Source organism: Jaculus jaculus, chromosome 15 (assembly GCF_020740685.1).
Source record: "Jaculus jaculus isolate mJacJac1 chromosome 15, mJacJac1.mat.Y.cur, whole genome shotgun sequence".
Taxonomy (NCBI): Eukaryota; Metazoa; Chordata; class Mammalia; order Rodentia; family Dipodidae; genus Jaculus; species Jaculus jaculus.
In genome coordinates, this window is record NC_059116.1 from 42,264,682 (window position 1) to 42,278,011 (window position 13,330).

The 13,330-nt window shown below is 39.9% G+C and overlaps 1 non-coding gene across 1 annotated transcript; it reads right to left on the reverse strand.

The window, feature by feature from the left end:
• Positions 1-1,760: 1,760 nt before the first annotated feature.
• On the reverse strand, positions 1,761-1,951 carry LOC123455232. The gene has a single exon (XR_006633774.1). It is a non-coding gene; the product is annotated as a U2 spliceosomal RNA (small nuclear RNA).
• Between the last annotated feature and the right edge of the window lie 11,379 nt (positions 1,952-13,330).

Genomic DNA, 13,330 nt, shown 5'->3' on the forward strand with positions numbered 1-13,330 from the left:
AGCAGGATCTGGGTCTCCTTTTAGGATGTTAAACAAGGGTTTAAGCTCTCCAGTAGTTAGCTTAAGATAAGGCCTGAGCCAATTGATATCTCCTATGAGTTTTTGAAAATCATTTAAAGTTTTTAGATGATTAGTTCTATGTTGAATCTTTTGTGAAAGAATTATGTTATGAAAAAGTTTAAAGCCTAAGAATAAGTAAGGAAGTTTTAATTGAATTTTATCGGGAGCTATCTGAAGACCAGCCCCAGTAAGGGCCCCAGAAAGCTCTTGAGAGCAAATAAGGAGTTCAGTGGGATCAGGACCGGCCAAGAGGATGTCATCCATATAATGAATGATATACAAAGAAGGCCATTTATGTCTAAATGGATCTAGAATTTGGGCCACAAATTTTTGACATAGGGCTGTTAGCCATCCCTTGGGGCAACACTTTCCATTGGAATCTTTGCATAGGGCCTCTAAAATTTACCACAGGTAAACTAAATGTAAAATGCTGATGATCCTAAGGGAGTTGTAAAAAAAAAAAAAGCAATCTTTTAGGTCAATAATGATTTTACAATATCCTGCAGGAATTGCTACTGGAGTGGGGAGGCCTGGTTGTAGGGCTCCCATAGGTACCATGCCCTTATTAATTTTCCTAAAGTCCTGGAGCAATCTCCATTTTAAGTGCATTCCAGAAACACTCCTCTGTGGGGGGAGGAGAGGAAGAGGGGCTCTGGCCTCTGACCACCTGTTTAGATAAACCTATCATTTTAAAAGTCGTAAAGTACCATTGTTTGCTTAGCCCATCACAATGGAGATTACCTTATCCTCAGTGCTTTTTGACCCAGCAGGTTTCTCTGTTTTAGATTTTTCTTTACCCTTCTTATCGGTTTCTGGCCACCCACTGGACAAAATTCAGGGAGAACTAGGATAAAGTCTGAGAGAGCCAAGGACATGTCCTATAGTGTACAGCTCGGACCTCTGTGTGAACATTTACAATAGACTTCATTAAACACTTGAAGAAAGGAGGCAATAGGCATAAGAGAAGCAGAAGGCAAACTCCCACGGCTGTAAAGCTGCCTGTCCAGGAACTTAGAGAGTCCCAACCAGGCAACACAGACTTAATTGTAGTAAATAAATCATTAGCAGCCTTAGTAGCATCAAAATCAAGATGACTGTTCTGTATAGTTATAATTTTTGAATGTAAGTTAACAAAATCTAATGAAATGTTATCATGGTGCCAAAATTGAGATAGTTACTTTACATACAATAGAGTAGAATAGGGTCTTTTCTGAGCCAAAACAGCCCTTGATAAATTTTTGAAAGAAAAAACATTACTTGACAACCAATGATTTTGGCTTAAACTTGATAGCTACTGATTTTTATGTACCACAGAAATTTTTATAAACATAAAACAATTTTATGTTTTATCCATGACTTAGATTTGATAAAACTTAAGCAAACTATTCCAACATATTTTGGCCTGAAAATTAGTTTGTTTGTTTGTTTTTTTGTTTCTTAAATTTGTAAACAGTTTAAAAACCTTTAACTTTAGGCATGGTGTTTAGGTTTGGCCTGAAATTTTCTTTCTTTCTTTTTTTTTTTTTTTTTTACATCCACACACCTTTATTTATATACTTTAATATTCTGATCTAAGTACCACTCAAAAAGCATTTTTAACAAGTAATCATTGAAAAATTTCTTCCCAGTTCCTTCAATCAATTCATCTCACCCCGTCATTACTTATCTTTTCTTTTCTTTTTTTTTTTTTTATTCTCCCGAGGGGGTGCACCATTCCTGGAAATACTGCAATACGAGGTCAATACGTGGAGTGGAAGGAGCAAGCTCCTATTCCAACTCCAAGCTCCAAAAATCCACTTAATATACTGTCCTCAGATAGAGGACGTATCAGATATTAAACTGATAAGAACAGATACTACACTTGATCTTAGCCAAAAGGCCGAGAAGCGATTATCTTTCTTATAAGGCTATTAAAAAATTACACCAAATTGAGTAATCCTATTACTAAAAAGAAAGTAGTCTTAATACAATTTGATATCATTAATACCAATAACACACTTGGAAATGATTTTATTAGGAGTAACTAAGGCAAATTTTGTTGTTATCTTGAGGCAGGCTGGCTCAGAAGTCAGGTCAGTTGCCTCCTCCTTTTAAGTAACAGGGCATTACAATCTTTTTTAAAATATCTGAAAAATTATAAGTTACCTCTTTAGAGGAAGTTTTGTTGTTTTTAATAATCCTCTATGTAAGGTGAAGTTGACCTAGAACAAATATCTGGCAAATTTACCCCTGCAAAAGACATTTAACTTTTTCTTTTTAATTTTTATGCTTAGGTCTTTGATTTCCTTGAAATGGTTCTCTAGAAGAGAAAGAAATGTCACCTGTGTCCATCTCATCTCTTTAGTAACAAACAGTCATAAACATAACATGACTAGCAAGCACAATGAGCACACATAAACACATACACACACACACACACACACACACACACACACACACACACACACACACAAAGAACAAATCCTCCTGATAAAATCAAAAACTTTGCTTAAAGAACTTGAAGGAATCTTAATTCCTTGTGCTTTTAAAATATCTTTTACTATGGCAATTAGCTCCTTTTTACTCTTTGTTAAATCTTTTGTTTTTAATCTTAACCCATGTTCCTTGTGTCTTGAGTGAAGTTTTAAGTCGTCCAACAATTTATGCTTACTTAGGGTCTATCCCATGATAGAAAAGGAAGAGGAGAAACAGCAAGACCAGAGGGCAACATTCCCAGTTGGAAAACCAGCATGGGGGTTCCTCGGTGGTCCTGACGTGAGCCTGACCACAATTTTAAGAACTGGCAGCTGCTCTAAGAGCATTTACTGGCTGTTGGTACTCAGTTTTGTTGATAGGAAGAGAGGCTAGATAGGAGGTCTTTGCCAATGCCCAAATGGGCTGTTGGGATTCTCACAAGGAACTAGGGGCCTTCAGCCAATGCCAGAGGGTAGCCCTGGCCAAGAGGCTTCAGTTGCCCTGTCGCTATGTTGCAATTCCACGCGATGGTGCCAACCGAAAGTAAAAGGAGGAAAAGAAGTGCAAAAAGAAAACCCACAGTTCTTGTGCCTTTCAAATCTGACTAAATAGTCTTAAATGGTTTGCCTAGAAGTCTGCATCGCTTGTCTTACCTTAGCATGTCTGTATCACAGGTGGGTCTCTTCTGTGGTGACCACAGAGCAGATCTGTTTTACAGGTGTATTGCCTGTAGTGATCTTACATGGATCTTCACTCACCCTGGTGGGGTGGCGATCCAATGGTGAGGATGGCCGTCCACTCGAGCGACGCCCAGGTCACACTTCATACCTTGGGCCCAACATGTGGGTGCCACTTGCCCCGGCCAGTGGGGAGTTGAACAAGGACTCAAGGAGAAGCTAACCTGAATAAAAGAAGGCAAACAGACACAAGAAGGAGACCATGCTAGGTGTTTGTCATGGCCTCAAGAGTTTATTCTTACATGTAGGTTTATATAGAGTTGTAGGGGGAAGGAGACATGGTCAGGGCAAGGAGTTGTAGGGGGAAGGGACATAGTTGGGGTAAAGATCACAGAGTTATTGGTTAAACTGCAATGCCTTTGTTTCTTCATCAGCTACTGGCAGGATGGGGGAGTGTTTGGCCAGGTGTACAATCCCATTGTTTCTGGTAGTTGAATATTAGGTGAGGAAGTAGAAACTTAACTTGCTATATGGCAGTCTTTGTCTGTGGTAGTTGAGTATTAGGTGAGGAAGTAGAAACTTAACTTGCTATATAGTAGTCTTTGTCTGTGGTAGTTGAGTATTAGGTGAGGAAGTAGAAACTTAACTTGTTATATGGCGCTTTCTGTTAACATGGCCGAGGTTTGGTTCATAGTTCCCAACAGGGAGGCAGAGGTAGGAGGATTGCTGTGAGTTTGAGGCCAGCCTGGAACTACATTTTGAATCCCAGCTCAGTCTGGGCTTGAGTGAGACCCTACCTAGAAAAATAAAACAAAATAAAAAATAAAAAATATAAAAGTATATAAAAAGTAAGACAACCCTGAGTACAAAGGACATTAATGAATTCTTTTAATTTTAAATCACTGTGAGCAAAGACTTTGTGCTAACTACAGGCTGCTTTAGCCAGCTCATTGATGCTGAGTGGAGGATTTGGGTCTTCTTAGAGACAAGGAGTTGGATGTTACTTTGTGCCTCAACCCCAACCATACACTTGGCTTATCTTTTTACAAGTGGGTCTCACAAGGAGACTGATATCAATGGGAGAGAAGTAGAAGTCAAAATAATGACTAATTTCTGGGAATTAAGTTTAAAAGCTAGAGACAATCACTTCTCAGTCAATGTTTTTACACTCTCCATGACCCATGGTTGCAATATGGTCATCATCTACAACTGAGCACTCACTGTATGCTGGGCATGGCTGGAAAAAATGAGCATCCTGGGACAGTCTAGATCATCTCCTCCATTTAGTGCTGTTACTGCCCTGCCTATGCTGATGAGGAGACACCACAAAGAGTGCAGCTGCTATGGTCCAAAACTTGCCAGGCTGGTGCCAAAAATCCACTCTCCAAGGAACAGCATGTTCTGTGTTACCCTTTTCTTTGCTGAATGGACGGGGATGTAGCCCAGTGATAAAAAGTGCTTGTCTGGTATGCATGAGGCCCCAGTTTTGATCCCCAGCACTCAGGTGGATGAAGCAGTAGGATCAGAATTCAAGGTCATCTTTGACCACACAGAAAGCTCATGAGATCCTGTCACCAATAAATAAACCAAAAAGAATATTTGGTGAGATGGCAGAAAAAATAATAGCACCAAAGTCTAGAAACATAAACAAAAATTCAATTTCTGAAAAGCTCGTAGAAAGCAGAAGATATGATCATCTCTAACCCAGAGTCTTTTCCACAATATGTGAAACATCAGGTATCAGGGGATGAGGTGCCACCCATCATCAAAGCCAGCATTTCAACTGCAACACCATTCTGCCTCTTGCAGACTCCCTGGGGCATCTTAGAGAGCTTCAGAGTGTCAGCCCACGGGCAAAATAAGTCACATCTATTGTCACTGCTGTGAGCCCAGACAGGCCAGTTGCACACAAGGTCCTTTATTTGGTACAACACTGTAGAAGCCATCTGCAGAGCATGAGCAGACAAGGCCTCTAGAGAATGTGACATTATAGGTAAAAAAAAACAGAGCCCTTCTGCTGAATCCAAGATGCAGCTGAGGACAGGTGAGATGGGGCATGGGTGCAAGATCCTGATGGGTCAACCACCAGACAGAGCCACCAATCCCTATCTTCTAATGTGTTGAAACTCCTGTTAATGTGTCAAAATGTATCCAAGGTACCTATTGTATGACTGCTGTGACAATGCATGTTCTAAAAGTCAGAACTTCATTGTTGTTTCTAAATACTTGATATGAAAAGGTTCAAGATTTGAATCTTTTCACATTATTGTAGGAAAATCTCAACCTTAGTCTGTGATAGGAAAGAAAGGGTTGTCAAATCCTTAAAAGTAATTTCAAGTGTTATAAAATGTAGAGTAATTGCAAAAAATGATTTCAAGTTTGTGGTAAAAATCATTTGCAGAATAAAATTGCTTTGTTGACAGACAGTTGAGAATTTGAAGATATTAAAACTATTGATCAGAAATTACATGCAGTAATTTCAAGCACTAATCCTTGTAGAAAAGAGTTTTATTCATAGAAAAGAGCTCATTTTCCTTAACAAAAAATAAATAAAAAGAATTCATCTGGAATTTTGCAAATATCTTATACCTTCTTCCATTTTCATATTTATTGCTTTTTAGTTATATAGCATTAAAAGGTAATAACTATTTTCACCAAGCCTCATAGGATATTGCCTGTCCCTTCAGCACAGCTCAGAGAGCCATACTGCTATTCTCCTAAAAAGGTCATGATGTCTCCCTCCGGAGAATGTCTGACAAAGAAGACATTCAGTGACAACTCATAAAAACCTGGAGCAAAATCACGCCAGGAGAGAAATGTATGTGCTTTAAAGTTGTTCTTTCCCAAATGTTTCAGATGTGCACCATGCTCATGAAGACATGTTAAAGTGAGAGTCCTCAACTAGATTAAAGAGAAAACTCAGCAGAGACCAAGGAATCAGAGTTTGAGCTTGACAGGCCAGAGGCTGCTGCTAGAGCCTGACAGGAGCTATCTTTGAAGATGCTTGTGATGCACCTGCCATTTGACTTAGCAAAGTGTTGATATCCTGTAGTAGTGAAACATGTGGAAACTCATTCTGGGGCTTCCAGGAAAACAGTCTTTCTGTGAGTGGAAGAGAGAACTGCATTGCCCTGACTCTCATTTACCTGCCCTTCAGTGGGCAGCTAGTATTGCCAATGCTGGCATCCTCAGGATGTACAGTTCCTGGCAGGAAGAATTTTTTTTCTATAATACAATAAAAGTCAAATGGTTTGTATATACCCTCTACCATGGATTACATTTGCTATTCTATTAGACAAAATACATAACCATATTTATACTTGTTTTCTTCATCTATAAGATGGGGGCAGATTAACTAATACTAGCCTGTCTTTGTAGAGATTAATGAAATAAGAGTCACTGGGTAGAATACTGCAGGACACTTAATCAATATGCTGGTAACTATCATTAATTGCTCTTGAACTAGACTGTTAAGGGTATGATTTGAAGCACTAACTTGCTTCAAATGTTCTATCCTTTCTTGGATTGATTTCTTCTCCTGGTAACACATGGATAAACATGGAAATGGATGTGGGAGTTTCCTAATTGGAGAGTTGAGCCATGTTGAAGTTTGTTGATTTTATATATATATATATATATATATATATATATATATATATATATATATATAATTTTTATTCATTTATTTGAGAGAGACAAAGTCAGACAGAAGGAGAGAGAGAATGGGCATGCCAGTGACTCAAGCCACTGTTAACGAGCTCCAGACACATGTGCCACCTTGCGCATTTTGCTTAACTGGGTCCTGCAGAATCAAACCTAGGTCCTTTGGTTTTGCAAGCAAGTACCTTAACCACTAAGCAATCTCTCCAGCCTTTGTTGGTGTTTTAATTTGCCATTTGTACTTCATTTTAAAATCTGTTCACTTGCCCACTTATTGATTGGATCATGTGTCCTTCTGAGGTTCCAGTTTTGAATTCTATACATATAAATCCCTTGTCAGATGATTTTCTCCCATTCTGTAGACTGTCTTCATTCTGTTGTTTGCTGTGCAGCAGCTTTGTAATTTGATGCAATACTCGTTGTCAGGTCTTGCTCATTATAAATAATTTAAGTCTCAGAATTCAATGACAGCCATGCCAATAATGCTGCAAGCTTGACACATAAGGGCTTTGGATTACAATAGAAATACATGAATCCTGGCCTATATTGATATGATTAATATTTGTAACATTTGACCCAGTAGGTTCTGGTATTGTATCAAGGAAGTTATATTTTAAGTGGTCATTGCAGTATTACCTAAATTATACTGTAATGATTAAGTAATTATAAAATATTGTAATGCTTTTTAAAAATAACCACAATGAATTGTATATAGACACAAAGAAAATGCTTTTTAACATATTGTTAACTAAAAATAAAGGTTTTAATATTTATAATTTCTATTTCTATAATTACATGAATCATAGTAGTATGGCAACCAAAGTTAAAAGAAAATAGCATGCTAAAGTGAACTCGGCTATTCAGTTAAGACTTCATAAATTGGAGTTATTTATGTCTTTTTAATAGCTATTTAACCATTTGTTTATGTTTGTGCAATAAAAATACATTTAACTGGACTGGAGTGATAGTTTAGCAGTTGTCCCATCCCACGGGACCTAGTTATTCATGGGGGCGAGGAGGACCCTAACCTGAAATAAGATGGGCGAGACAGAGGAAGAGACTCAAGCAAATGTATACTTGTCAAGAGTCCAATTTTTTGAGCCACAGCGGCCTTTTTAAGGGGTTAGGGTTAGGGTTTTTGGGTGAGGGAGGGGTGGAGGAGGCAGGTAATGGAAAGTTACAGAATCTTCTTGGCCTTTGCCCTAGGACAGTTTGCGGTTGTTCTGAGAAGCCACGGTATAGTTCTCATGTCTCTGCAGCTGCCAGGCAGGATGTTAATCAGTTAGGTGTGACAGGGTGGGGGGATGAGAAAAGGTCAAAAGTTGCGCAGGGCAGAAGTTATCTCAGGACAGAAGTTTGCTCAGGGCAGAGGTTATCTCAGGACAAAGGTCTGTTCAGGGCTCATCTCCAACAAGCAGTGAAGACATTTGCCTGCAAAGCCAAAGGACCCAGGTTCAATTCCCCAGGACCCAGATGCACAAGGGTGCACACTTGTCTGGAGTTTGTTTGCAGTGGCTAGAGGTCCTGGCATGCCCATTCTGTCTCTCTATCTCTCTCTCTCATAACTAAATAAGTAATTTTTAAAAATACATTTAACTACACAATTAGCTCTTGGGCATTATTGAAAACTCTATAAGGAAAATATATCTAATTTTACCATATTAAGAAGAGAGTTAGACCAACAGCATTTGTTTAAATAGTAATAACTAAATGACTGGCCAAGTCTTAACCACCCTGTGCCTTCACCCCTTCGTTTACAAAATGAACAACACCCACAACTCCTGTCTTGCAGGTTGTATACTATTTGTGAGTTGGTGCACACCAATGTACTTATTGGTCCCATGTTAACATAGAATTTGGTAGATCTAGAGCTTGAAATTTCAATTTCAGAATCCCTGCAACAGAGAGATTTTCATACTTGAATTATACTCTACAATCATCATGAAATTTGATAAACTAGAATAATTTAATTATATATATACTAATGAGCACTAAATGTTAAGCAGCATTTAGTACCTCCTTTTATTTTCCCCTCATTTTTGTAGCGATTAAAAAGTAGATGTATTTGAAAAACTGAAGTTCATTATTCTTAGGCCTTTTGTCAAAATCAGTAGAGGTGGGAATAGCCAGTACCTGACTTAGTCAGAAGTCAAGTGACAATTGGACAAGCCCAGCACAGATCAGTGATGTGACAATGCTTCTTTTGAAGCTTCTTCAATCTTATCCCATATCAGTAGAAATGTGACATTTTGATGCTAACCTCACTATTATACTCAAAGATCACTGGATACTACAGTCACCTATAGAAGCCACTTTTGGGAAAACACACTGATAAGTGATACAACCAGCAAAGAAAGAAAAGTGAGAGGAATCTTGGAAACCATGCAATGAGCAGTGGGAATCGTCTTTCTCAATGGTTTTTGTATGTGTCTGTATTAATAGAGTAAAAAGGATCTCAAATCTCTTCTTTATTCATGTAAGGATGCATGGGTACTGAGAGAGAAATTGCATATAGCAAGAATATGATGTGTACTTACAGAATAAAGACAGACATGAATGAAACAGTATAATAATATTCTGTACTGATTTACATATGTGAAATGTAAGTCCATCTTGTCTAATAAGCTTTGCTATTCTCATAATTTTTTCCCTTAACAAGTTCCTTCTAAATTAGTATTTGTTATTTTTCACTGGCTTGCATTTAAAAGTGCTTTATTTATCTATGAATAATTCATCTCCAGTGGAAGTTGCCCTCTAGTAAACTCTAACCCCTTGGCTAGGTCACTGTCTAGAAAACTTATCATGAAATTTTAATAAATGAGAATCATTGAACATTAGATAAGAGGACAGAAGGCTGGAATTATAGTCAATTGCCTAAACCTTTCCTCACTGAGAAGAGTCAGAAAAGGACAAGAATAAGTAGAAGTTGGTTCTGGAATTCTGGCTCACACACATATCTACACCTTCTGAGCCTCAGCTGTCTAGTATGGGAGAGAAGAAAGTATTGTGGGCAGGAGACAGAGCTCAGTGTTTGTTTCACAAGCATGAGGAGCTGATTTTGAATACTCAGCATCTTCATGAAATGCTAGGTGCAGTGACACTCACCTATAAATCCCAGCACTGGAGAGGTTAGAGAACAGGGAAGATCCACTGGACTCACTTATCTAGCTCAACTGGTGGGCACAGGTTTAGTGAGAGACTCTGTCTTCAAAGGGAAATTGGTGAACAATTGAATAAGACATCCAGCATCAACCTCTGACCTCCATGCACACTCAAACATAAGTGCACGCACAAACATGTTCACCACACAATATAGACACACATCATACACACCAAAAAGTACCCATGACACAGAGTTTAGTTGGTACAAGTGTGAAAGTGTACAATTTCTAGGCTGTCACAGATAGATGTTCATGTGTTGACGATACTCCTTCTAGCCTCTGGATGGCTGGTGCACCATCATGTCTGCACAGTCCTGTCATGTTCTAGACATGACAGAGGAAGAACAGAAGCTATTGCAACCTGCTGTGCTCCATCAAAGGAACTTCCACTATCATAAACTTAACGGTTTTCTTTTCAAATGTTTCACACCTTATGCAGGTGCCATTGCTTTCCATCCCACCACTACAACATAAGAGGTAGGATTGCATGCCTTAATTAAGGCTGTAAGTAGCACTTTGTATGTATAAGCCAAAATAAAAACCCACTATGACAGGTAAGAGGCACTTGTGAGTTTACAGAGTCCCTTCTCTACTGGCATAACACACTACATACAAGTAACACTTTTCAAGATGATAGAGGTACCACTTCACAAATGGCATAAAGTGGGGTCACTTTTCCCACTCAAGGATTTAGGAAAACTGAAATATAGCTTTAGGAGGCAATCTTCCTTGACTTTCTCTGCCTTTGAGCCCTGTTTAATGGGGCAAAGCCTTACACTGTCCAAGTGACTCACACCAAGTGTCCAGGGAGCAATCTCCTTCTCAGGAGCAGGTCAGTCTAATAAAGGCTCCAGAATAAAACACTCCTTAGATGGAACTTAGATCCTCACAGAACAAGATGTGGAGGTAAAGATCCAAATGAAAAAAAAAAAAATCATATGGAAAGTGATCCCAGGCAACATGGAGACAAAGAGAAAAGAAAGAAGAAAAAGCAATCATGTCCTCAGGTTTCCAGGATGAACAACTGGAGACTCAGGAAACTGGAAAATAGAACACAGCCATCAAGCCTGTTCTATGTCATGGGAGAAGGGCCTGGAGGTATGACTGCTCCTCTGGATGGGAGTGGGAAAGCTGTGGACAACTCCTACCTGCTCAGTGGGCAAACCAAGCCAACTTCCACAGCCACGTAAACCTTTGTGGCGGAGCTGTGGATATGGTCAGGCCATTTTAAAAGTCCTACACAAAGCCTATTGCCACAGAGATTTCAGTCAGGGACTGAGAATGTCACCTGCAGTATTACTGCTTACTGATTTATTCATGAATCACCTGCCTTCTCTAAAAAGTGATTTAAACCTCATGAATTGGCATTTTAGGAAAAGATGAAACTGAACTGTGTGGTTGATTGTGAGCCTCAGAGCCTCCTATGAGTTAGAAATTTTAAAGTATAAACAGATTCTTGATTTCTATTTTAATCATAGAAAAAACTGTTTGAAAATCTTTGAAGAGGATATTTTCTGAACAATTTCACAGTTCAGTTCAAGCACTATTTGAGCAACAAGAATCCAAAACTAGTCATGACCTAATGTGTGAAGGATTTTGCTTTGCTGGTTCTGATGTCACAGTAATGTTTTAAGTGTATCCTTTTAAACAAGGGTTTCTGCCCAGCAACTTACTATCACTCACTGCTGGTCCTCTGGTGGTACATGAAGGGCTCCTATCTGATCTGATCAGTGCTGGGACATGTGCTCTCTCTCAGTGCCAACCAGTGCTTCAGAGTGCCTCAGGCTGACAGGGAGTTCGTGTATGGTTTTTCTGAAGGTATTTAAAAATAGAACACTGGTGGCTTTTGTTTAGGCTGAGGAGGCTTGAAGGAAATGCCTACCATCAGGGGCACACTCCACCTGGAGTTTAGTGAAGCCTGAAGAATGTACTTCTTTGAGTTACTAAATGCCTGTATTATTATATGAATTAAACTTTTCTATTTTCTCAATTGAGGAAATATATGCTGTATAACGTGGACAAGTTCATATAAGTGGACTTCCAAAATAATGATAGTTTTTCTGATCACAACATTCATAACAAGAGTCATAGGTCTGACAAACATGCTTGAGCCCCCACCAGCCCACTTGTGAGTTGAGAGGGCATCTTCTTACTAGTCTCTACTTCAGTAAATGCACAGGGCCCAAGGTGACAAGTTTGCCTCACTTGTTGATCTCATGGGAACTTAAAATGTCTACTTTTGTTATTTATCTTCTTTGACTTGGGAGGATGCAGGGGATAGAGCCATTCAGGTGGGAGTCTTCCTTCACAGAGAAACCTAGGACTTCCTTTAAAAGTACGAGGCAGGTTAGGAGTAACAGGACCCCCTACACACACCTCCAAAAGAAAAAGTGAGGAATGTCCTTGAGCCTATCCTTGCAGTCAGTCTCCACTTTGCTGGAGGTCAAGAAGGATCTGGCTTCTTTGCATCTCTTTCTACCTAGTGGAGTTCCCTCCCTAGGTTTGCTTTACCTTAAATTCAATTTGAGTCCCTCCGCAGGAAAAAAAAAAAACAAAAAACAAAACCTAACTTTCCTAGAATTAAGTTTCCTGACAGGATTAACCCGAACTTGTCCTTATGGCTGTTTAGCTTAGACCCCACATGGAAACCAGGTACTGAGCCTTGTTACAAGCTCCCCATTCAGAGCCTACAAGAGACCACAATCTGGGTCATTATGTGGGCTTTGTCCTACTCTCACCTTCCCATGAATAGGAGCTCTCTGTACTCTCTCTTCTTTCCTTCTCATAAGACTTAAGGATGGATTCCTTGCTCCGGAAGGAATACCCAGACTGAATAGACCAGACCTCCCTGTTCCCCACCCTGCCTCACCCTCCTCCCAGTTCCCTGGTCCCGGTTAGTAGTTGATTCCCCAGCTGCTGGCTTGGGGGCTGCCAGGACCCTATGAACTTGCTGCAGAAGCAGGCCCCTTGCTCCCCTTCCTGATTGAATGGCCCCTGGATCCCAAACTCCTGGATCCCCTGCTATGGAGGGTGCAGTTGCACAGAGTGAGTAGGCCAGAGCTGGCAGCTCACTCCCCATTCCCCAGTTCCCTGGTCCTGGCACCACTGCTGCTGTCATAGGGTGGCCTGGTCCCTGTGTGTGGGCTGTGAAAGCAGGCCTTTTGCTCGGATTTCCTAATTGGTCCCTGGGTACCCACATCCTCATTCCCCTGACCAGCAGGGAGCCCTGGTCACTGTAGGAGCTGGCCTTTTGACCCAGGCTCTCCAGTTCCCAGATTCCTGGCTCCCCAACCCCTGAATAGTATGTGCAAGTGGAGT